Source organism: Sphaerodactylus townsendi, linkage group LG07 (genome assembly GCF_021028975.2).
Source record: "Sphaerodactylus townsendi isolate TG3544 linkage group LG07, MPM_Stown_v2.3, whole genome shotgun sequence".
In the NCBI taxonomy this organism is placed as follows: domain Eukaryota; kingdom Metazoa; phylum Chordata; class Lepidosauria; order Squamata; family Sphaerodactylidae; genus Sphaerodactylus; species Sphaerodactylus townsendi.
In genome coordinates this window covers 11847415-11870604 of record NC_059431.1, presented here as the reverse complement: position 1 = coordinate 11870604, position 23190 = coordinate 11847415, and the positions used below count along the sequence as shown (strand labels likewise).

Below are 23190 nucleotides of genomic sequence, written 5' to 3'. Positions count from 1 at the left end.
ATTTATTTATTTATTTATTTATTTATTTATTTATTTGATTTTTATACCGCCCTATCCCCAAGGGGCTCCAGGCGGTGCACAACACGATTATTTTAAGTTTCGCTCTTGGTTTTTCATTATTTGATACCCTGTGGTCCATCAATTTTTCCACCTCCGCATCACCACGGAGATCGGGGAATAGAATCATCTGTGCACTCTGCCCGAACTTCATATGGGAGTTCGGGAGACAGGGCACAGTTGTTGGGGGGGCGGGGGGGGCACAGACCTACAATGCGAAGGGCAACAGGTATATTTGGTATATATAATCCTGTCAAGCAAAGTGACGAGCGGAAACGTGGACAGCGCGGCACATCACCATTAGACTAGTTCTTGTCAAAAGACCGTAGCCGCGTACTACCTCAGAAGTTCATAAAAACGTAAGCAGAACTTTACACAAACTGAGAGAGAAAACATACAGTATATATACATGAACAAAGTATCACATCATAATAGTTACATGCACGGCTCGTGGTTTCCTCCATTGAGAGGAGACGTCTGAGGGGGGATATGATTGAAGTCTATACAATTATGCATGGGATAGAAAATGTTGACAGAGAAAAAAATTTCTCTCTTTCTCACAATACTAGAACCACGGGCCATTCATAGAACATGCTGGGGGGGAGAATTAGGACTAATAAAAGGAAACACTTCTTCATGCAACGTGTGATTGGTGTTTGGAATATGCTGCCACAGGAGGTGGTGATGGCCACTAACCTGGATAGCTTTAAAAAGGGCTTGGACAGATTTATGGAGGAGAAGTTGATTCATGGCTACCAATCTTGATCCTCCTTGATCTGAGATTGCAAATGCTTTAGCAGACCAGGTGCTCGGGAGCAGCAGCAGCAGCAGCAGGCCATTGCTTTCACATCCTGCCTGTGAGCTCCCAAAGGCACCTGGTGGGCCACTGTGAGTAGCAGAGTGCTGGACTAGATGGACTCTGGTCTGATCCAGCAGGCTAGTTCTTATGTTCTTATGTTACAGTTTGGTTGTGTTACAATATTTTATAGTCAGAGCACATTTACATATCATTTGGTTTACAGAGCACAGAGAACATCTTTCTTTTAGTTAGTCAGTCAGTCTCAGAGTATGTGTGAGGGAACAGAACACTACCAACGGATTCTAACTGTTACCTTTAGAATGTTCGTGCAGCTTCCCAGAATTCCCTGCTGCTGCTGCTGCTTGCAAGCAAGGCTGGAAATTCCAACACAATGTGCCCCTAGGACGATTAGTGGAAAGGCCCATTATATTCTTAGATGGTCATGGATTCCAATCTCCATCAGCCCCTGCCAGCATGGCCAGTTGGTCAACTCTCCACTCGCCAAAGCATCACCAAATCTGTCACTATCTTCTTTGGCCATGCTGGCAGGGGCTGATGGGAATTGTAGTCCATGAACATCTGGAGTGCCATAGGTTCGCCACCATGGCCCTAGGAAGTGGTGCCTGGAGTTCCAACCTCCCTGCACCCCCTCGCTATGCCATTGCCTCAAACAAGCAAAATAAGCAAAGAGCTACTTAACCAACCCAGGACCAAATCAAGCTCATGCCATGCCAGATCACAACGTAAGGCGTTTCCTGGTGGGTCAGATTCTGCACCTTATTATTTTTGACTGGTGATGGGTGTAACCATGACCACACCCTAGCCTCTTTCCCCTGCCCCTTACCAGGATCAGCCAGTACGTGTAAAAGTACGTATGTACTTTGGAAACCACAACAGACAACAAATCTCTGCGAATATATTGAGCTCATCTGCGTACTCTGGGTTACAAAATACCCTTGAGGTGAATATATTCAACAGTCCAAAAGATGTTTAACGTGAATGTTCAAATGAGGCCAGAGGCTTTTCTGTTAGGATCCATGGATGGGACTTTGGAAAGGAAACATGAATCTTTGTTTTTATACTGGGCAACAAAAACAATAATACCATAATGCGATTCTCGCGCTACGGTAAAAAATAGGTTCAAACCCAGTTCCCTGAGAAGGGTACCAACCTATAGGTCGAAGCCATTGTTGTTCCCCACTGCAACCAGCTTTAGAACTTCAGCTTGAGTGGCTGAATCATCCTGTGCCATTCGGGCCGCTCCGTCTGATTGGCTACTGTTCCCTGACGCCATGTTCCGCCTATCATCCCTCATCGACGCTATTAAAACTGCCACAGGAAATGGAGGGACAAAGGTGGCGTATGTTGATTGGCCAGCTGTAACGCGATGCCCGCAAACACCCAGCTGCTGTGATTGGCTGAATGGGGGGGACTCCTGGCACCAGAGACTCGCTTAATTCTACTGGAATCGAACTGAGTTCCTCGGTGCTGGTTCCCTGAAAAGTAGTAGTTCCCAATCCAATTTAATCAAGCATGGCCGTTTTGAGCGTAGCTGCACAAAACCACGCCGATCCCAGTAGGTTGTCGCCGGAGAACTTAGGTCTAACGAGTTTCGTCCGTAGGTCAATAACGCAAGTGCAGAATTGACCTATATGTGCAAAAATGGAACGACCGTTGGACTTATCATGAAGGGCCGTTCTCCCTTGGGCAGAAGAGGACATCTGGCTGACTTACTGCAACCCCAGTCAGGGGCTTTTAAGGCCAGCTTCATGCAGGTAGCCGCTCATTGCCGCCCCTCTGCAGAGCCTTCCTTGGTGGCCTCCCTTCCAAGTACTGAGCTTATTCAGCCTGCAAGAACTGATGGGATCAGGCAATACTAGGCTGCCTTCCCTCCCTGTCAGCATACCGCGCAAGCGTAAGTACCACGAAGTCACAACTGACTTACAGCAACTCCAGCCAGGTGCTTTCAAGGTCACTGAGAAGCAGAGGTGGTTTGCCGTTGCCAGCATAATGTGGTTAAGAGCAGTGGAATCTAATCTGCTAAACTGGATTTGTTTCCCCACTCCTCCACGTGAAGCCTGCTGGGTGACTTTGGCCCAGTCACAGTTCTCTCAGAACTCTCTCTGCCCCACCAACCTCACAAGGTGTCTGTTGTGGGGACATGAAGGGAAAGGGTTTATAAGTCACTTTGAAACTCCTTACAGGAGAGAAAAGTGGGGTATAAATCCTAACTCCTCCTCTTCTTCTCCCATCCTAATACCAACCCTGCGTAGCTTCTGAGATCTGATAACCATGTTGCCTTCCCTCCCAACTTCCTACATTACAGTTACAGAAAGAAATTACCCATCAAGCTAGACAAGACCATTCTTTGCAAGAATATGATTCTCTCTGGCTGACATAACCTTCTTGACATCATCAAAATAGTGATTTAATATTAGTTACACCAGCTTCCCATAGTATTTGCTGCTATGGCTCTAGAAGAATCAAGTGCATATGATGCCATGTGGGAAAGAGACCCAGGATACCAGTCATAATATGGATTCCCACGCGTTACACTTGGAGAGCACCCTTAAAACAGGTCTACTCCAGATAGAAATACCACTTTTTATTAAATGGGGCTTACTCCCAGAAGGAAGTAGTACTTTTAGAATTAAGCGCCTTATTTAGAAGTATGGATGAAGGCCCTTCCTACATCCTTCGATCTGGCCCAAAGTGAAGGCTCTGCTTTTCATTAGCAGTCAGCTTCTGGTTACATGGCAGAGTTTTTCGATGCTGTATCGGCTATGTTCTAGCAGCATTCTCTCGGCGTTTTCCGCCTGCATCTGTGGCTGGCATCTTCAGAGGATCACTCTGAAGATGCCACAGATGCAGCTTAAATAGGAGAGAGAATGCTAGAACACGTACATATGCCCAGAAACCACAGCACCCAATCCTGATATTCGACGTCACATTTCTAATAATGCCAATCACATTTGATTGATGTATTATGGTGTAAGTTACAATTAACTGATCCACAGGCACAACCAGCAAACAACAATCTATAGTGCCCAGGAAATACAATTTGCTGGGCTTTTTAAGATGCAATGCACACACATTTGGAGCTGCATTCTATATAAGTACAGATGTTTAATCCTAGGAAAAATGAAATTCAAGTTGATTTACTGTTTACACTATTCAGTATTTTGTTGTTTGAAGAAGCAAAGAAATTCACAAATTATGTTATCCCTTTTTATGAATCTTGAAACAAGGAACACGACAGGAATATAATAGGAAGAGAAAGGATGTTCACTTTTGTTCCTTGGAATAGAATCGTAGAATCATAAGTTCAATCCCCTAAAATGCAGAAACACATAATTAAAGCACTCCTGACAGATGGTCATCCAACCTCTACTTAAAAACCTCCTAAGAAGGAGACTCCACCAGACTCCGAAGTAGTGCATTCATTGTCGAACAGCTCTTACTGTCAGGAAGTTTTTCCTGATGTTTGGAGTGCAATCTCTTTTCCTTCACCTCGAGACCCATTCCTCCTGGTCCTAGTCTCTGCAGCGGCAGCAGAAACAAGCTTGCTCCCTCACCAACATGACATCCCTTCAAATATCTGAACATGACCCTACTGGCAACACCCTCAACTCTTCTTCACTAAACTAAACATGCTCCCAACTCCCTAAGTCTTTCCCTCAAGGGCATGGATTCAGACCTTTGACCATTTTTGGTTGCCTCCTCCTGGACCTGTTCCAGCTCACAATATCCTTTCTTGAATTGTGGTGCCCAGAACTGTACACAATATTCCGTGTGTGTCTAACCAATGCAGAATAGAGAGGTACAATTACATCCCTCGATCTTGAAACTATACTCCTATTGATACACAATAGTTTAAAACTCATATTGATAGCACAATAGTTTAAAATTCCTGCACCTAGGGCGCAAAAGAGATACCCCTTCTAATGGCAATCCTTGTTTAAACAAACCAAGTAATTAATTCTGCCCTGCCAAATTTGTCCACTGATAACACAGTCCAAAGTTTTATTCTGCACCCCATTTGATTTATTCTGCAACTGACATTTCCGTTCTAAGCAAAGAGATCCTGTGTAGGCAGGGGTATGTTTAGAACAGACATTTGTTAAAAACAAACACACATGTATTTGGGGTGCAGTGTTAGGGTTTCCTCCTGGCTGTAAGGAAAGTTCTATCAGCATTCTCTCCTGATCCGCTTGCCAGCATTTCCATGGCTGGCATCTTCAGAGGATCTCCAGATCCTCTGAAGATGCTGCCACAGAAGCATGTAAATGCCAGAGAGAATTGTTAGAACACCTACATACCGAAACCACAGCTACCCCAGTGATTCCGGCTGTGAAAGCCTTCAACAATACACATGTATTTGCTTTCAGAAATGGTTGGAATATATATGGGAACAAGTGACATTAGACATTTTTTTAAATATTATCAAAGAATAAAACATGGCAAGAAAAACAGAATGAAATAATGAAGATATGGACAAGTTATGAGGGAATTGATGAAGGAGACGGAGTCAAAGAAGACATATGGATAAGAACAAATGAACTTACTCATGTTTGGTTGGGTCCCAAGAAAAGTAAAAACATAATATTAGGGGGGGGGAGGGTGGGAGGAAAAAAGGAAAATGTATATTGTTTGGAAATTATATCAAAAAGATGTAAATAGAATGATTATTTCAAACTATACAATTAAAAATATTTTTTAAAAACCATATATTTGCTTTACTCGGCTGAGTCAAAATGTTACCCTCTCCAATTCCTCAGCCTGTCTGCACTGTCTTTTCTGCTACCAAATACATAAAATAGGTTAAATGGAACAGAAGGGGCTTTAATGAAATTTCCTACACAAGTTAAAGAAAATAAATTCTGCTATGCATTAAGTCATTGAAAGTCGTTATTAAGGCTACATTGGGAAATACAAACCTAACTCATGAATCAGCTGCAGCTAATTAAACATTCTATACAAATAATCATGCATTTAAATTAGGACTATAACAATTTTATGAATTCTGTGAAATACAGTTCACAGATAAGTATAGCTGGAGTCCTAAACACAGCTGCATCCTTCTAACAGCTCTGTTCACAAGGGACTTTGAGAAATGCAGTTGTGTTCAGGGTTAGGTAGGTTTGAGTCCCGAAGCATCTTTGAGGCAAAATCGATTTTGTAGAAGTTGGACTAGATGGTTTTTACTGCACACGGTAAGCTGGCCTCAATTTAAATTTTTTTAAATCAAAGACTGAATCTAACAAAAGGAACTTTGACTCTTGAAAACCCGTAACCCCAAAAATCTTGCTGGTCTCTATGATGCTACTGGACTGGCATCTAACTGTTAAAATTTTAAGAAACCAAAGCAGCACACGCAACAATTGCTTTATGCTGGAAAGAAAAGAAAAATTGGACAATCCAGAAATGGTTGGAATATATCTGGGAACAAGTGACACTGGACATTTTCGATATAATAACAAAAAATAAGCCATGGCAAGAGAAACAGAGGCAAAATGTTGAAGATATGGACAATATATGTGGACTGATGAAAGAAAGCTGGAGTCAATGAGGGAGATATGGGAGAAGAGATTACAAGAATGAAACTACTGCTGTTCAGTCTGGATAAAACTATGGAAAGAAAATACAGGGGAGGGGGAAATGGGAAATGCATTGTTTGAAAAACTAATGAAGAAAAGCCGCCATTATAAAAAAATGGAATATTCCAAATGATAGAATTAAAAATTAAAAAAATTTTTTTAAAGAAGTCCCTTCACTTTCTGTAAGCTTTCTTGGAGGTTGACACAAACTCCAAACTACCCAGCTAATATATGGTACTTTGGACTTATTCAATGATTTCCACTCACTACCCGTTACAATAGTTCTGTTAAGTGACGCTACATTTTGATAGATTAGGAGACGAAACTGGGAGGCGGGACTGATGCCAACATGACCAGATCTTCCAACCAATCGGGAATACCCACATGAGGTTGTTGCTAGTTTTCCGGGCTGTGTGGCCATGGTGTCCTGGATTCAGATCCTAGCGTTTCACCCACGTCTGTGGCCAGTGGTGGAATTCAAAAATTTTAGTAAAAGGTTCCGATAGTGGTGGGATTCAAACAGTGGTGTAGCCAATGAAGGCTGGGCGGGGGGGGCAAGACAGGTAAAGTGGCGTCAGCATTATGGGCGTAAGCATTCCTGAAGCTCACCCAGGTGCGCAGTTCCCCTTTGTTCCACCTCTCAGATTCAAATAATGACTGTTTTAAAAGTATTAAAAAAGTTAATACACCTAAAGGTCATGTATTATTTCTTTTTTTATATAATTATATTGATTGATTTAAAAATAATAACATAAGTATGAGAGAAACCAAAAACTGTTTTACAATTGTTAACATATTACAGAAACATACATCTAATTGTGTCTATCTTTCTCAACCCCCCCAACTAAAACATCCCATATTGCCTCCCTCCTTCCCATATTTCCCTCCCTCCTAATTTCTCTATACTTCCCCTTCAGATTCTTTATATAACCACTTTATCTATTTCCAATTTTGAAAGAAAACTAACAGAGGAGAGAGATCCAAAATCCTTAATCTAAAAAAAGAGTAGTTTAAACTCCTCTCTTTCCAATATAAATTTCAAAGGGGAAAAAAAAAAGAAAATGAAAAATCTTCAACCTATAATACTTTCCCAACCTTTATACCACAATGAACAAAAAAAAAATAGGAATTACTATATATATTGTATTATTTCATACAGTTCATAGCACACGGGAGGGTGCTTGAAGTGACAGAGGTGGGGCCCCGAGGTCTCAAATTTCTAATCCCCACTTGGACGAGATTTTGTTGTACCTAGGGACAGATTACCCCTTGTCCCTAGTGGAGTTAATCATTAATAACCTGTTCTCCTAACTGAGAAAAATTTTAGTAACGACGCTCCCCACCTAGATGTGAGCTAATAGGCTGCAACCAAACCTCTGTCTGTGGCTACAGAGGTTCAGTTAGCACACATTTAGTATAAAATGTACACTTGCAAAACCATAGCTAGCTAGGGGTCTGCAAACTGTGGTTTGAGCAGCCAACAATGGTTAGCTGCAGGACAGTGATAAATACCTACCAAGCTTATGGAAGAGGCAAAATTCAAGGTTAGGAAGTTCTGGTTCTCTTAGCACAAGTCACCTTCCCCAGAAGAATAATGCATATCCATCTTGTTTGAATCTTGCTCATCCTCCTAGTAGCTTAGGATGACATTCACGGCCATATCCTCCTCCATGTTCTCCTGACAACAATCCTGTAAGGTAGGCTAGGCTGAGACACAGTGACGGCTCAAGACCACCTAGGAGGCTTTCATGGCGGAGTGGGGATCTGATCCTATCTCAGATTATAGTCTGCTCACCATTACACTATAGTGGATCTCACCATCAAAGAGGAGAGATCAGAAATAACATTCAGTGATGTCTGCTGGGCAGCAGCCAGCCACAAATCTCAGGAACAAATACAAGCAGGGCACATATTCCTTGTTGCTCCTTTGCAAATAGAATTTAGGAGTTTACTGCCCTTGACCCTGGAGGTTCCATTTAGTTACCATGGTCAATACCATTGATAGACCTATATTCCACAAACATGATTTTGGAATCTTTCTTTTTTAAGTTAAATCACCACAAAGGAGAGCCTTTTAAAGCCACCTAAATCAGTGGTCATTGATACATCCTGAGGGAGTGAGTTCCACATACTAATTATCTATTTTGTAAAGAAATCAGAGCTGAAAATTGGTTCCTCTGGGGCAAAACAGAGCTAAAAACGGTTTCCGGTTTGCCACTTGAAAGTGGAGACAGCGTTCAAAAACCCGAATGTGTAAGGTGGGGAAAAAAGCTAATGTTAATTAGTTTATGCGACTAAAATGAAAGAAGGCGGAAGCCAGGATTAGAACTGGTTCTACCAGCTGAGAATGTGAAACCATAAACCATTTCTCTGCTACGATAGGATCCCAAATCAAATTTGCCCAGTGCCCAAAACCATGCAGTCTGTTCTGTTTGTTAAGCGTATAAAAGAAGCAGAGAAGCGTGCTGGTATGCCTGGTTTATCTGTCTTTTAACAACCCTGAATAGTGAGAACACTTAAAAGTGAAAAAAAAAATAAGAGAAGAAAAAGCATAAGCATTTATTGTCATTGTGCACGCACAACGAAAATTTACAGCAGCATTCCTTGATGCACACAATTTCAGACTCATACCCCATCCTCACTTTCCCCTTCCCTCCACCCATCCCTACACAGCCCCAAACACATCAACACGAAGCCATGGAGTTTAGCATAGCCACAGCTCTAGAGTAGAGTAGGCTGACCAGACATCCCGTTTTTGGCGGAGATGTCCTCGCTTTTAACACCGGTTCAGCGTCAGCGGGATTCTTCTTCTTCACTCATTGTCTCTTGAGGGCTGTCGCGACTTTCTGGGGCACAAGCAGCAGTAGCGGCAGTTTCAGCGCATGCCGCAGGGAGCACACTGCCTTCTGGGGTTTGCCGCTTTGCTGCTCTGGTGACGGGGCTGGAAACCGTAAGCCCCTGAAGGTAGTAAGGCCCTGCGGTTGCGACATGCCGCTGCTGCCTTCTCTCCCCGATTTTGATCGATCAACAAAGGTGACCATCTGGTCACCTTAGAGTAGAGTAGAAGAAAAGGAATCATATGGTCATGGCATTCATTCACTGAAAGCAAGCTGTTTTTCTAAAAGCAATTTCCAGGTCCACACATTTAAAAAAGTTTTTTTCAGTATCTGAGGACAAAAGCATGATATCTGTAGGGCCCAGAGGTGGAGTGAAGGGAAACTGTGTCCGGGGTGCGCGCACGGCCTGAGCCCCTCCCATGGCGTCGACCACTCTCGCCATACCCCCTCAACAGCCCGGCCATGCCTCTGCCGCTGCTCTGCCCAGGGTGTTGCCCTTGCCCCCTGTGGAGCACGGTACACCACTTTTGGTATTGGTTTATTTATTTTATTTTATTTATTTATTGGATTTTATAGACCACCTTTATCCCTAAGGGGTTTCTAGGGTTATATATCTCCAGATGGACTATTCTCCTGATCAGCCCCTGCCAGCATGGCCAATTGGCAGGGGCTGATGGGAATTGTAGTCCATAACATCTGGAGTGTCAAAGGTTCGCCACCACGGCTCTAGGAGGTTCACAATACAATATCATGTCCAATAAATTACGTAAAATACATTTAAAATTCAGTATGTAGCATAACAAATCAACTGATGGCAGCCTAAAAAACCATGTTGGTAGCACCCGGTCTTAAGGCCGGGAGGGGCTGGCAGCGCCTAAGGATGAAACCAATATAGGGCACTACCAGGGATGACAAAATATTGAGGGTCTCATGAGGGGGCAGCCACTCTGCGGCCAGTCTCACCAAAAGCCCGGTGGAACAGCTCAGTCTTGCAGGCCTTGCGGAACTTGCCAAGGTCCCGCAGGGCCCGGACAGCTGGAGGAAGAGCGTTCCACCAGGCAGGGGCCAGGATCGTAAAGGCCCTGCCCCGGGTAGAAGACTCAGCCGTGATCGATCATTGAGGGGCCGGGACTTCCAGTAACTCACGGCTGTACATGCCAATGGCAGGCCGCCTACTTTGGGACATAAGGGTAAGAGACGTTCCTGCAGGCATGAGGGCCCCAAGCCGCGAAGGGTTTTGCTGTGCGAAACAGCAAAATCCACTGGCAAACAATAGTAAAAGTGGATTGAAAGTGCATTATTCTGCATGTGCGGAAGGGCTGATTCATGCAAGCATCGCACAATTATTCAAAAGAATACCAGCTATAATCCTGGACTTGGACCAATTCAGACCCCCTTCTAGCCATGAAGCTTACTGGGAAATGTGTAGAAGACAATTCTCCCTTAAAAGGTTTCTACAATGAACCAATCAGAGAAAGCTCCATATGGGCCACTTGAGTTTCCTTGGAGGAAGGACAAACTGTGTGTGATTATTAACAACATGCATGTCTTGGAGTACTGAGCGTGGGATCCAGCTCGTCCAAGGGACACTGTGCTCAACGGGGCCTCTGAGCCATGCATCGCTCAATCAATCAATCAATCGATCGATCGATCGATTGATCGATCGCTCAAACAATCAATCAATCAATCAATCTTTCTTCATTCGGCCATTTGACCAGCATAGCAACACATCGTTCTCATGTGGAAACTATCCCCGAGGTTGCAGACGGTGAGCAATGCTCTTCATGCGAGAACCAGAACTTGTAGACTCCTTTGAGCACTCCAAGTCAAGGGAAAACACTGGCTCTTCGCTAGGCCCAGTTTACCCAGCTGTGATTGTCCCTTTATTATTCCCAAATCCCTCCCTTTATTACCCCAAATCCAAGAACTAGAAACGCTTCTGGCAGAACCTTTGAATGCAAGCTATTTGTTCTGCCAATGAGCTAGCGCTAGGGGTGCCAACTCCGGGTTGGGGAATAGCAGGAGATTTTGGAGACTGAGCCAGAGGAGGGCAGGATTTGGGAGGGGAAAGACCTCAGTGGAGTATAATGCCATACACTCAACCCTCCAAGCAATCATTTTCTCCAGGAGAAGTGATCTGGACTGCCTGGAAATCAACTGTAACAGCGGGATATCTCCAGGGGCCACCTGGAGGCTGGCAACCCTAGGTCATGCCCTCCTATGTAGCTAAAACATGCACTTCCTGTGCAATGCTTCTAACACATGCCTTGGTGTCCAAAACGCAATTCTTTACACATCTATCAATCAAAACAACTGGAGGATAATAAGGGAAAGCAAAAAGCATCCGTTGTATGCACTACTGATGCCAAAACATTATCAGCGTAGTTAGGTCTGTGACTTCCACACTGATGCCATCTTTTGCTCCCAGACATAAACACTGTAAGAAGAGGAGGAGTTTGGATTTATACGCCGTCTATAAGGAGACTCAAGGTAGCTTACACGCTCCTTTCTCTCTGCCCACAACAGACACCTTGTGAGGTAGGTGGGGCTGAGAGAGTTCTGAGAGAACTGTGACTAGCCCAAGGTCACCCAGCAGGAATGTAGGAGTGCAGAAGCACATCTGGCTCACCAGATAAGCCTCTGCCACCCAGGTGGAGGAGTAGGGAATCAAACCCAGTTCTCCAGATTAGAATACACGGCAGCGAACATGCAGACGTAATCCATGTGTAGAGTGCACATTATTTGTTTCTTTTTACATGGATTCATTCTTAGGGCGCATTCAATGGGCACGCAGCTGCACGTGTGAACGGTCCAGGTTTTAAAGTGAACGTGCATCCCTGCTTTCTTACAACAAGCCACCTGTGTATGCTCCTGTACTAAAACATGCGCACGGTGGCCGTTTTGCACGTCCAACTACCTTTCAATCTCTCCGCTGACTTCTGTGCCAAACAAGGTCACCGAAACAAGGTGGAAAAGCACAAATGTACTTAAGTGCTGTCAAAAGGCAGCCGATTTATGGCAATCCCAGCAAGAGGTTTCCAAGACGAGTGAGAAGCAGAGGCGGTTTAACACGGCCTTTCTCTGCAGGGACCTTCCGTTGTGGTCTCCCATTCAAGTTTCCACCCGCTTAGCTTCCGAGACCTGAGGTGACTGAATTACGCCACATCGCCTTCCCTCGGATTCCAGAATTGGCAGCGGGCAATGAACGGGGGCTTTCTCATTCATGACAAAAGGCACGACAGAGATTGAAGAGTAAGGTATTCCCCAATGCAGCAGTGGCGTAGTGGCTAAGAGCAGTGGCTAAGAGCAGGTGCACTCTACAAACCGGGTTTGATTCCCCGCTCTGCCGCTTGAGTTGTGGAGGCTTATCTGGGGAATTCAGATTAGCCTGTACACTCCCACACACGCCAGCCGGGTGACCTTGGGCTAGTCACAGTTCTTCTGAGCTCTCTCAGCCCCACCCACCTCACAGGGTGTTTGTTGTGAGGGGGGAAGGGCAAGGAGATTGTAAGCCCCTTTGAGTCTCCTACAGGAGAGAAAGGGGGGATATAAATCCAAAACTCCTCCTTCCGATAGCATCCCCCTGCCCCAAAAGAACTTTTCCAAATCGAACTCGTCAGGAAACAAATGCTCCCCCTACACATGCTTCTAGTTCTCACTGAGGGAAAAGGTTCCTTGAGAAAGGGTGAGAAAGACATGTCGCCACAACGCTCCACTGAGTCAGTAAATACGGGTTCCGTTCATTCTCTTCGCAGAGGACCAATTCAGCCGCCCACAAAAAAAAAAAATCACTGAACGGTGGCACGTAAAGAGCGTACAACTGCAGCTTAGAGTTAGGATCCGGACATCCACTGTTCAGACCCATTTCCCCCCAAGCCTTCTGAGAAACCCACAGCAGCAAACATTGGATCCGGGCCAATTCAGCATCCTTCTGAACTGGGAAAAAACGACACTGCTTCCGCCAGCGTTTTTTGAAAGCACAGCCGAGAAAACCCACCGACAGACCTTTGGAACCGCAGCTGCTGCTGCTCTCGATAAAGGCAAAAAAATTGTTTTCGCTGAACGGAGCTGGAGGGAGGGAAAGAAAGAAAGAAAGGACGGGAGCAGAGGCAAGAGACGGAGCGGCTGTCACCGGCTTGCTGATCTATAGCTTCTCCCCTCTGCAATCGGTTTGCAGCAGTGGCTTTCTTCACATCAACTCGTGTGCGGGAAGCTCTAAGGTGCCTCTCTCGCCCGGCCTCCCCCATCTTGGAAAGCGTTTATTCCTCCCATGAGGAAGGATGACAGGAAGGAGCCGGTGGAAGATGTAGATGGTGGCGGGGGAATGGGGGGAAGAGAAAGGGATCAGACAATAACCTCCGCTCCAAAGGCTTCCTCCGTGGAAGGACCGCACCCAAATCTATCCAAAAGCCGCTCCAGCCTAGGGGGGCTTTCCACCATCACTGCAAGGGGGATGGAAAAACGGAAGCGAGACCAACACAGTTGCTGCGCCTGCTGCAGTCTGGCAGACAGGGACGACTGCTCGGGGTTTTTTTTTGTTCTCATGGACCAGTGCCCCCCTCCCCAGTTTTGGCAAGAAACCTCACCAGGAACCGTCACCAGAATGTCTGTAAGAAACCTCACCAGGAACAGACATTATCTAGGTCCGTGGTGGCGAACCTTTGGCACTCCAGATGTTATGGACTACAATTCCCATCAGCCCCTGCCAGCATGGCCAATTGGTCCATAACATCTGGAGTCCATAACATCTGGAGTGCCAAAGGTTCGCCACCACTGAGACCATGACAAGTCAGAAAACAAGGCCCCAACACAATACAAACCCCCAATATTTCATGACACTGCTTAGATTATTATTATTATTATTATGATCTCAGATTGCAAATGCCTTAGCAAACCAGGTGCTCAGGAGCAGCAGCAGCAGAAGGCCATTGCTTTCACCTCCTGCATGTGAGCTCCCAAAGGCACCTGGTGGGCCACTGCGAGTAGCAGAGTGCTGGACTAGATGGACTCTGGTCTGATCCAGCAGGCTAGTTCTTATCTTCTTCTTCTTCTTCTTCTTCTTCTTCTTCTTCTTCTTCTTCTTCTTCTTCTTCTTCTTCTTCTTCTTCTTCTTCTTCTTCTTCTTCTTCTTCTTCTTCTTCTTCTTCTTCTTCTTCTTCTTCTTCATCATCATTATTATTATTATTATTTACTCTGTATTTAACAATTTCTGGTCTTCGACCGTAATAAAACTGATTGATTGATTGATATTATTATCAGGCAACGTCTTCAGCTAAGCTCTGCCCTCCAAATCACACATGACTTGTAAACCAAGAGTGACATTCTTCCAGTACCATTCAAAGCACACACCTTTTGGATCCTCTAACACCCCTGGGGGGGGGGGGGAATAAATCCAGAGAGCTTCAGGGTTTCATTTTCAGAACTCGTAAAGCCACAAACCAGCTACCCACTGTAATGGTTGATACCTTGGCGCAGGTCGGTCCACGTCAACCACGGGATCTGGGATTTGAATTCAGCCAAAGACCCCCGAGGCCCCTTTGGCAGAACAAAACAAGTGAAACGTAATCCGGCGTGTGTTTGTGCGTGTAGCGAGGGCAGGGAAATCTGTCTACAGCAGCCCAGGGCCATAGGAGAAGGCTAAAAGGATTACAATAGCCTCTATACAATTAATCCTATAGGACCAAGAAAAGGTTAGTGGGGGAGGGAAATGACCTCAAGGTACGTCGCCAGCGGAGCAGAGCTGCAATAGGGGTTGGGACTTTGGAGTGCTTTGAACAGGAAACAGCGGACAGATCACTTCCCTCTCCTTCCTTCCTTTTGGGGGCTGGTCGGGAGACAGATTTGTAGTTTCATCATATGCAGCTACAGAAGATCACTCAGCCTGCGTCAGGAAGCGATCGGAAAGGGGATCACCAACAAAAAAACCGCGACCGGGGAATGGCATCCATCCCCTCCGTCCCCAAACCGGGCACGGGAGGCAAGAGATTATGCGGAGTGATGCATTAAAAGGGGGGAGGAAAACACCAGAGGGATCGAGATAATCGCCACCCAGGCCCGGTTTTGCAATTCAGCACAGACTTTCCCTGCCACAAAACGAACCGGTGGGGGAAGGGAGAGAGAGAGAGAGAGAGAGAGAGAGAGAGTCGAGTCTGGCCAACATGCCACCGACACGCACATATTTACGCACGGGAGGGGGGCGCGCAAATCACATGGGAGGGCTGAGAAATGAAAGCAAAATAAACGCCTCGGCCTATGGAAAAGCGAGGAGGGCAGGGAAGCGGGGGGAGGGAGCCCTCTTCGCCTCCCCCCCCCCCAACCCGATCTGCTGTTATTAAATATATATGTTATATGCAGGAAAAAAACCTTGCAAGTTTGCAAAGCAAGGGCAATCCTGCGCAGCGGCTGGAAAACAAAGGAAAGCGCCGCCCGCACCCCGCCTTGCTACGCCAGAGTTGGAGGATGACATCCACAACAGCACAACAGCATGGATCCCCCCCCCTCTCTCTCCCACAGCCCCCTAAGGGATCGGGGAGGGGGGCAAGCCCGGATTCCCCCACTCGGGATCCAAACAGTGGGAGGAAAGCGATTAAAAATAACAGTGATGATAACAATCACAATAAAGCCTGCTTCTCCCAGATGCTGGAGTGACTTCCCCTCTCCAGTGTTGGAGAGAGGATGAGGATATTTGGAAGGGGCCACACACACACACAAAAACCCCCATCACAACACACAATCACACCCGCAACCCAAAAGCAGCAGCTCCAGATCTGGTTACCTTGTTGGAAGAACCAAGGCTCCGAGGAAGAGGAAGGAGGCAGGATCCAGGGAAGAAGGAAGGGAGGGAGGGGAGGGGTCCAAGGTCAGATGCCTGGTGGGAGGGTCATGGGCCCCAGGGGGAGAAAGGGGGCAGGAAAAGGGGGGGCTCCGCTGGACGCCCCACTCTTGGCCAGCCTGCCCAATTCAGGCAGACACCGGGCTCTGACACAGGCAAAGGGAATGCAGGAATGTGACGTGCCCGGCTCCTCCCTGCAAGCCACGTGCGTAGACTTTAAAAGAAAGGGGCGCGCTAAGCTTCCTGGGAATTGTAGTTCCTCTTTAGGGCCAGGCACTGGGGGTGGGGGAAATCATAAGACTGGCTTGGATGGTGCGGGGGGTGGGGGGTCATTCTGTTGCAGTTCAATTAGTCAGTTCAATGCAGTTCAATGTTTGACACTTTAGATAGACAGACAGACAGGCAGGCAGGCAGGCAGGCAGATGATAGATAGATAGATAGATAGATAGATAGATAGATAGATAGATAGATAGATAGATAGATAGATAGATAGATAGATAGATAGATAGATAGATAGATAGATAGATAGATAGATTGATGGGTAGATAGGTAGGTAGATAGTTAATGAATGAGCTAAAGTGTTTCCGGCGTGGTGGTTAAGGTGAAACTTGCACTGTCACTCACACAGTCAGGAGTTCAAGCCCCCTGTGGGTCAGATATCCATGGTCAACTCAGCCATCCATCCATTCATTGGTCGGTAAATGAGTACCTAGCTAGGGGGTAAACAATAGCCGGCGAAAGCAACGGCAAACTCCCCCACAAAGAGGCCCGCCTATAAAATCACTGCTCGCAGTGGTACCCCAGGGTCGAACAGGACTGAAGGGCACACTTGCACGACGTCCACTTGAACTCACTCCATCTGAAGCAGGGTTACCAATCTCCAGGTGTGGCCTGGAGGAGCTCTCCTGGGATGACGACTGATCTCCAGATGACAGAGATCTGTTCCCCCTGGAGAAAGTGGCAGCTTTGGATGGGGTATTTATTCCTGGCTGAGTTGTGTTCCCTTCCCAAACTCCACTCTCCCCAGAATCCACCTCCAAACCTCCAGGTATTTCTCAACTTAGAGTTGGCAACAGAGGCATGTGGTGGGGGATGGCGCCCGGGGCAAAACCTGCTCTAGGCGCCGCCGCCCCTTACCTGGCTGGACCACCACCAGTCACCCCTCGGCCCAACCATGCCACGCTGCTCCCACGCAGAGGCTCCACCTGCTAAAGGAACAGCCTGGTGGGCGGGGCCAAGGGGAGGGGTGTGTGGGATGATTCTCCGCCCCCACTTTACCAGCTGGGGACATGTGACCCCACGTGTCCCTGTGAGCGCTCCACCTCTGGTTGGCAACTCTATGCATGGAATGTACAATAATCTTTTTTCAGATACCTTTACTCCGGAGCTTGATGGTTTTATACCCCAAATCCCACACCCCAATTCGGCTCAGGCCGGTGCATTCCACGGGAACAATTTCAGAGAAATTGTTCTGTTGTGAACAGTGTCCTCATGACAGCCCGTTCCTGGTTTGATCCCGCCATGTCTCCTGCCTGGGATGTGGGAACCTTTCTCTCCTCATTTCCCTCCCATCATGCTGGCAGGGGATGATGGGAACTGTAGTCCATAACATCTGGAGGGCCGCGAGTTTGACACCTATGGTATAATGGAAGGCACTTTACTGCTTATGCTTTAATTCTGGCAATAGAAGTCTGAATGCTTATTCCTGATGCTGTTTCATAATACAGCAATATGCAGATCTCGTTATTGAACAGTCCAGGGGCACAGCAAAGAGAATGAACCAGCGCCTTTAGAGGTGGGATCCAGCAGATTTTCACAGGCTCCTGAGGGTAGGTTACTAATTATTTGAGTGTGCCAAGAGGGGGTTACTGATTGGTGATTTTGCCACGTGATTTTGGCCTTAGTTATGCCCCTCCTCTCAGCAGTAGCGCGCAGAACTTGAAGCAGTCTAGCAGGAGGTGCACCGGCATGCGTGGCAGCCTGTGCCTGCGTGCATTCGTTTCCCGCCCAAGGACCGGCGCAGCGGCTGCGTCCTTGCCACAGCCCCGCCCAGGAATGCCCCGCCCCCGGAATGCCCGGCCACGCCCCCGTTGTGCCCCACCCAGCCCCATTGGTGCTACGCCACAGTTTGAATCCCACCACCATGGGAACCTGTTACTAAAATTTTGGGATCCCACCACTGAGCGCCTTGTATCACTTTGAAGACTTAGCTAAATTTTATTTATGAAGCACAACATCAGGAGCATCAATACTTGCAATCCGTTTAAATAACCATCATTTTAAAAAATCAGTTTAAGCAAAACTTGAACATATTAAGGGATGCAGTTTGCTGGAGAGACTCAGAAAAGAAAAGAAAAACCTGACAGCTGACAGCTTTATTGTCATGTAAAGCCTCTACACTGTCACTTGACATCATTTTTCCTTTTTTGATTTGCTAGCACACTGCTAGGTGTAGCACTATTTTTCTTTTCTCTATTCATTGCAGAAACCGTTCGGGTAGAGTTTTGGGAATACACCTTCCTGGAACGTGCATACTTCAAGATTGGATTCATGTAAAAATCTCTGGATTTTAAATTATTAATTTAAAATATCTCAGTGCCAACTTTCCACTCAAATAGGGTTCCCAAGGGGGTATTTATTTGTTTAAAACATACTGAATATTCTATATATGAATCACAATGTGCGATATATTAATCCTAATAAATATACAACATTTGCAGCAACTACATTTTCTTCATTTTTCATATAGTTCATATAGCCAGCATGGTGTAGTGCTTACGAATGGCAGACTCTAATCCGGTGAACCGGGTTCAATTCCCCATGTACGCAGTGCAATTTAATCTGGAGAACCAGGTTTGAATTCCTGGTCCTTCACATGAGGGTTGGACTCTAACCTGGTAAATTGTAATCAGATTTTTTATCCCTCACCTACACCTGAGTGACCTTGGGCCAGTCAAAATTGTCTCCAAACTCTCTCAGTCCCACCTATCTCACAAGGCGTCTGTTGTGGGGAGAGAAAGGAAAGGAGTTTGTGAGCCACATTGGAACTCCTTAAAGCTGATAAAAATGGTATAAATCCAAACTCCTCCTCTTCTGCTGCTGCTTCTTTGGCCGCTGACAGAAACTCCCAATCTGCTCTTATCTTTACCCTACATAATTTGATAATATGCTTAAGTGTCACAACGACGAACCCTCAACCAATGGGGTTCGCAGGACTCTCTTCACACCAATTGGTGGAGGGTTCGTCATCACACCATCATTTCCCTGCCTACCTTCCCTTTGCTGGGTCTGCCAAAAGCCCATGCTCCTGACCGTCCCTCCCTCCCTCCCTTCCCCACACCCAAAACCGAGGCCAGGCCCAGCGCCAGAGCAATGGCAGTCTGCACTGGGGGCCCCTCCCCTGAATCCCAAACGGAAGCGGGCCTCATGGGAGAGTGCCACTGACCCGCTCTCTCCTACTGGCCCTGCCAAAAGCTGCCCCTTTGCCTGCCTGACCTTCCCTGCACCCTGCACCCATCTCCTCAGTCCCCCACCGTCCAGTGGTGGGATCCAAAAATTGTAGTAACAGGTTCCCATGGTGGTGGGATTCAAACTGTGGCGTAGGGCCAATGGGACTGGGCGGGGCACGACGGGGGCGGGGCAGGGCATTCCTGGGCGGGGCTGTGGCAAGGATGCAGCCGCTGTGCCGGTCCTTGGGCAGGAAACGAATGCACGCAGGCGCAGGCTGCCACGCACGCCGGTGCACCTCCTGCTAGACTGCTTCAAGTTCTGCGCGCTACTGCTGAGAGGAGGGGCGTAACTAAGGCAAAAACCACGTGGCAAAATCACCCATTAGTAACCCCCTCTCGGCACACACAAATAATTAGTAACCTACTCTCGGGAACCTGTGAGAACCTGCTGGATCCCACCTCTGCCACCGTCCCTCCCCCTCCCCCTGCCCCAGAAACAAAACTGGGCTCTCCTGTCCAGACCCCTGGACTCCAGACTCTCACCCCATTAACCCACCTGTGAGTCCCAAAGTAACCTCCCGGCCAGCCAATGCTATTGGTGAGTTGTGGGTAGGTGGAAAAACCCCGGGGCAGGGGCCGGAAGAAGGCAGCCAGGTTGGAACAGACCACCCTCCCCACTAGAGCCCGTTTAATTTTCCCTTAAAATGGGCTTTTACTTCTAGTACCAATTGATTCACCAACAAAACTCTCCAAAGATGCTCAGGGTGGGCATTTCACAGCAGAATCCTTATATCCTCAAGTTTCCCTCAACATCAACAGTCTGGGACTGAAAACACCAACCCATTGGTGGGCCTATTCCAGGGCAGCTCTGCAAAGCGTGAGGGCAGTTGCCTAGCAACCATTTGCCCTTGGCATCATCAGGCTATGAAGAACAGATGTTGGTGAAGACAGATGTGCAGGGAGAAGGGATGTGGTGGTACATTTGGTTGGTACCTCATAGTAGTTTCCCTCGTCCTCAGTTCTATTGCTCTCCCTAAGTAAAATTTGAATTTTAATCCATACGAAATGGAAAGGAAACTGCAGTCGATGTGATGTTAGTATGTTGGACTAGGACTGTGCAGACGTGGGTTCAATTCCCTACTCAACTATGAAACTCATTGTATGACCCTGAGCTAGGGTTGCCAATTCCTGGTTGGGACATTCCAAGAGATTTAAGGGTGGTGACTTGGGGGGACCAGCAGGACCTCAGTTTCTCCAGGGGCACTGGTCTCTGCAGTCTGGAGATCAGCAGTAATATTAAGACATCTCCAATCACCACCTAAAATGGCTGCCAAAACCTAGGGCAATGTCTCTCTGGGCTTTTTCGCACACACGGTTTGTTCTTGAATTAAGGCAATCCACATCGACATCCTGACCTTTTTGTTGCTGTTTCGTCACTTGAGATCATTGACACATCACCAGGTTGTTGTGGATGTTCTTGTTGCTTCAGAAACCCCTTGGTTTTGCATTGCCCTGGAATGCAGTACAAACGAGAGTTCCGATTGGCTGTTGTGCAGTCCAAGGGCGTGTTCCGTGTGATGCTTGGCCCCCGTCATCATGAGCTAATGAGCTAACGAGTCAGCGTGATTTCACTATCTCAGTGTACCACTACATTGAGAACTTGCTATCTCGAGATATCGGGGCGGTGTTGGAAACAATGCACTGCATGAGCGATTGCAAGGAGGGGCGGGAGGAGAGTGAGACGGAAACGAAACAGTGAAATGTGCGCGCACAACTGGCAAGCTCTACCACATCCTGATTGGTTGGAGGAAATCGCATCACACAGTGGGCGTGATCCCTCGCAGTCGCTTGTTCCAGTTGCGTTTTGCACCTAGGCACCAGATTGCACAATTATCGAGCGACAGGAAAAATGTGAGACGAAGGCTGAAATAAGCAACAGATTAGGGGTCGGGCCACATTACGGCTCAAGTGTGTGTGAAAAAAAGGCAGAAACCGTGACAACCTCATATATTAAATCAAGAACAAACCGTGTGTGCGAAAAAGCCCTCTGTGTCTCTCTCTCAGCCTAGACTAGTGGTGGTGAACCTATGGCACTCCAGATGTTCATGGACTACAATTCCCATCAGCCCCTGCCAGCATGGCCAATTGTTCTACTCCATGAACATCTGGAGTGCCATAGGTTCGCCCCCACAGGCCTAGACTATCACATTATGTTATGAGTATTAAAATGTAGGAGTAGAGTATCGTGTATGAGGCAGAGTAGAAGACATGGTAGATATCTTTCTCATCCAGAAGATGCCCTGTTTTTGGTAGAAGGTGCCTGTCATTTGCCTGGACAGCCAGAGAGCTGGCAACCATAGAGTCCCAAAATCTTGAGGCTGGCCGACAGCGATGGATACTGGAAATTATGTGTCAGATTCAATCACTTTTTACTGCTCACACAAGAGGGATGGAGGACCCAACCCACCCACAAGCCCAGAAGGAAGCCCCTGGCCAGCCAACCCAAATTTGTGTTGTGGGTTGCAGGGAGGCGAGAGAACTACAAGAAGGAGCCAGTAGAAGCCGGCTGGCTGGCAAAAGACTGCCCCCCACAACAAATTTCATTTTCCTTTGAAATGGGCTTTTATTCCATGTGTGTATGTTTGTGTGTATGTGTGTGTGTGTGTGTGTGTGTGTAACAAATTAAAAGCAACGTTACGTGACAAGGGCTCATAATAGCCTACATTCCAAATATTCACTCACACATACATACCACAAATAAACACAGCTCAACAATTTTTGACCCTGGCCAAATGCATTTTGGCCAAATGGCCAAACATTTAACATCCAGATTAGAATTAATGTTTATTATAACCTTTTCGACTAAGGGGAATTGATTTGCACTATGTTGTTTGTTGTTTTAAATTGTATTTATGATATTGGTACTGTGATGATTTTATATATGTTGTTTTTATACTGTACACCGCCCTGAGCCCTTCGGGGATAGGGCGATATATGCTTGGACCCAGAAAACCCTTTGAAGTCCCTGCATTGCCTGGTTGAAAAGTCAGTGTTTGGAATAATTAGGCGCAGACCAGTAAACATAGAAATGCAGGAGCTAAGGAGTCAAGCAAGAAGCAGGAGCTCTCCATTGAGTCTGGAAATATTTCCAGTGGGGCATCTGCGGACGTCACATGTGGGCCACACTCAGCTCAAATTGTGTGAGGTTGTTGTTACACAACTACATGAAGCTGCTGTAGTGAATCAAACCATCCACATATCTGTTGGAAGAGAAGGACTTTACGCTGTTTCCTGCCTCACCTGCAGAGGGTTTTTTACTAGCCAGATGCTAGATGGGGACCTAGGGATTGACACCTTTATCATGCTGGCACTATCCCTTTCATGTTAGACTGATATTCTCAGGGAGTTCTTTCCTTTCGGTTCTCTCTCTCTCTCTCTCTCTCTCTCTCTTTCTCCCCATCTAGATCTCTAACCTACAGAACAAAGTGCGTAGAGAGAATGGGGGCTGAGTGCATCCATTCCCATCCAGCTAGATATTAGATTAGATTAGATTAGTGAACCTATCTATATACCTTCCTATCCAGAATGGAGTTCACTAATAAATACTCTTTTTATTAGA

The 23190-nt window shown here is 46.6% G+C and overlaps 1 protein-coding gene across 1 annotated transcript in view; it reads right to left on the bottom strand.

Annotated features, from left to right (window-relative positions):
* Positions 1 to 16300, bottom strand: part of LOC125436936 (CBP80/20-dependent translation initiation factor-like) — a 65283-nt gene extending 48983 nt beyond the window's left edge. The window contains exon 1 of the mRNA XM_048504320.1: positions 16066 to 16300. The gene's annotated coding sequence lies outside the window, so the exon portion shown is untranslated. The remainder of the gene's footprint in view (positions 1 to 16065) is intronic.
* Between the last annotated feature and the right edge of the window lie 6890 nt (positions 16301 to 23190).